Source organism: Manduca sexta, chromosome 28, assembly GCF_014839805.1.
Source record: "Manduca sexta isolate Smith_Timp_Sample1 chromosome 28, JHU_Msex_v1.0, whole genome shotgun sequence".
NCBI lineage: Eukaryota > Metazoa > Arthropoda > Insecta > Lepidoptera > Sphingidae > Manduca > Manduca sexta.
The window spans coordinates 13890946-13894280 of record NC_051142.1 but is presented as its reverse complement, the minus strand read 5'-3'; positions in this window follow the sequence as shown (position 1 = coordinate 13894280).

The following is a 3335-nucleotide window of genomic DNA, read 5'->3' as shown; positions in this document are numbered from 1 at the left end:
GTTTATTGTTTGAAGTACTGGTAGAGTCATTTTTCATATAAAATAAAAACAAATATAAAGCATTTAATCTAACTCCTTGTTGTATTTATTCGTGAGCTCTTTTCGAGTTTACACGTGTGTTTAAAATGTTCCATTTTATCATCCTTTACTGCCATAGTCGCAGGTCCGAGTGGGTGTGGAAAGTCACAATTTGTTACACACTTTATTAAATATATTAATGATGTATGCAACATTAATTTCCATCAAATAACTTGGTGTTTTGATGAAATGCAACCTTTATATAATTTACCGGATGTAAATTATTATCAAGGTATACCAGATATGAATATGTTTGATGGAAAGGAAGCCAACCTTATTATCATCGACGATCTCATGAGGGAATCAGATGGTCGCATTGTTGACATATTTACTAAAGGCAGTCACCATAGGAACTTAAGTGTTTTTTACATTACTCAAAATTTATTTCATCAGGGTAAAGGTCAAAGAGACATTTCTTTGAATTCAAGCTATATCATTTATTTTAAAAACCCACGTGATAAGACTCAAATCCGTTACTTAGCACGACAAGTATCGCCAGAAAATAGTAAATTCATCGAAGACCTATAGGAATAGGGATGCTACTAAAGAAGCACATGGTTATTTGATGATAGATCTGAAACAAGACACTAATGATATGTGTAGAATTAAATCTAAAATATTTCCATTTGATGGTCATTGTGTAGTGTACATCCCTACAAAAGAGTTTAAATATCTCAAGAGTCAACAGATATCTCATTTACAAATGATGGATCGACGTCTCAAGACGCATAAGGATTTGTTAAGCGCTCTTTATAAACTCAAACCAAAACATCAACAAGCTCTTTAAAAGCCTGTAACGAAAACGAAATTAATTTTATTTGTGAATGTATTCATAATGTCCTACAAGGAAATGTAAAACTTGAGCAAAAATCAAAAATAAACTAAAAAAGTATAAAAATCTACTTCGAAAATTGGTACGTAAAGGTACAAATAAAATTAGAAAGAATATAATAGTTCAAGAAGGTGGCGCTTTTCTACCGATTATATTGGGTTCTATTTTGAGTGGATTAATAAGCGGACTAGTTTAAAATGGAACATGCAAAGAAAATGTTGCTGGTTGAACAAAGTTTAATAGATAAATTGAATCAAAAGAAGAATGAAAATCCTACCTCTCGTTTGGATAGTGAAATGGAAAATATACTGAATAGTAAGATGGATGATCGAAAAAAGTGTAAATTGTACTTACAAGTCTTACAAAGATATCTTCATTTCATGGAAGAAGATCGTCGGCCGATTGAACTTCCTATAATTACTTCCAATGTTGATAGCAACGATCCCACAGCCGAAAGTTGGAAAAAATTTAATATAACTAATGATATCAAGAATAAAGATCTAGTTGTCAGTCAGACATTGAGTGAAGAAGAGAAGCGACAAGAGAGTTCTGCAATTGAAAAAATCGTCTTTCACACAAAAACATATTCTTAGTTTGATACCAAAACTTATGTAAAAAGGGTGAGTTGTTATTGAATTCGGTGTCACTACATAAAAACAAAATATTTTGGAATGACGATGGTACAGTCATTGTAGATAATGAAATAATTCCTGGTAGTAATATTATCGATTTAGTAAGCGACATACTGGAGACCATTAAAAAACAACGACCCGATTGGTTGGAAAAATTTGCTGAAGCGTTAAAGGATTTAAAAATACCTTTAACTTATATAGGAAATCCGAAAAAGACGTGACTATATAACTCAACTTCAGAAGAACATCGAAGAACAGTTTCCAACGAAGCCAGAGGAATATTTTACACCAAAAGTGAAGATAAACACACAAATAAAATTAAGAAAAAGATAGACTGGGAAAAATGGACCCCTTATTAAAATTAAATCAAATTTATTATGATGTATCACATCCAGCTGGATACAGTTGTATTGACAAATTATCAAGAGCCATGAAAGGTAAAATGAAAAGGACGACGTTAAAATTGGTTGCGAACCCAAGAAACATACACTCTCCACAAGCCTGTACATAGAAAATTCCCACGAAATAAATACATTTTATCTAACCTAAATGAACTATGGCAAGCTGACTTAAGTGATATGCGGACTTATTCTAAAGAAAATAAAGGTTATAACTACATTCTTTGTGTTATTGACGTTTTCAGCAAATATGCATATGCTAGGCCCTTGAAAAGAAAAATTCAGATACAATCAAAAGTGTTTCGAAAGTATATTTGAAGAAGCTGACACAACACCTACTCACATACAATCTGACAAAGGCACTGAATTTGTTTCAAAAGATGTACAAAGATACTTCAAAACAAAAAATATTAATTATTATACAACAAACAATCCCGATATCAAAGCAAGTATTGTAGAAAGATTTCAAAGAACGCTTAAAATGAAGATGTGGCGTTATTTCACACATAAGAATACTCATAAATATATTGACATTTTGCAGGATTTGATACACTCCTACAATTACAGTTTTCATTCTAGTATCAAAATGTGTCCTTCAGATGTTAATTCTAATAATATAATGACAGTTTGGACTAATTTGTATGAAAAATCTGAAAAACCTGCTAAAATTATGTTACCTACGTTCAATGTGGGTGATCATGTAAGAATAACGAAATATAAACATATATTTCAAAAAGGTTATGAATCTAATTGGAGTGATGAAATATTTGTGATTTCTTCTATAATAGAACGAACTCCGTGGCCAGTTTATACTATTAAAGATTTAGATGGAGAAGAAATAGTAGGAACTTTTTATGACCGAGAATTACAAAAAGTTATTTATGACCCCACCATCGAACATAAGATAGATAAAATAATTCGCTCTCGCTATTCTGGCAACAGACAACAAGTGTTAGTTAAGTGGAAAGGTTATCCGAACAAATTTAATAGTTGGATTTTAGCGTCTAGTTTGAAACAAATATGAATAAAGATTTTTATTTAACTTTACTTAGCAATAGTTCCATGGAATATTTTCCTGAAAACAAAACATCAATTTTTTCAACAAAATTACCCAAACCTATAATATTGGAAGGAGAGTGGTGTGTAGGAATCGTTGAATTTCAATATCCGTGTACAATGTTTACTGTTCAAGACCATGAGAATATTGTTTACATTACCAAAGTAATGACAATGCCTAATGAAGACAAACCATCCACAGTATATTATAAAACTCACATACCTGCCACAAATTATGATAATATTAACCATATTTTATCAGCATTAAATAATATAAGAGAAAAATCAAATTCCGCTATGATAATATATCCAAATTTGTGTCTGTTACTGTATTAGATG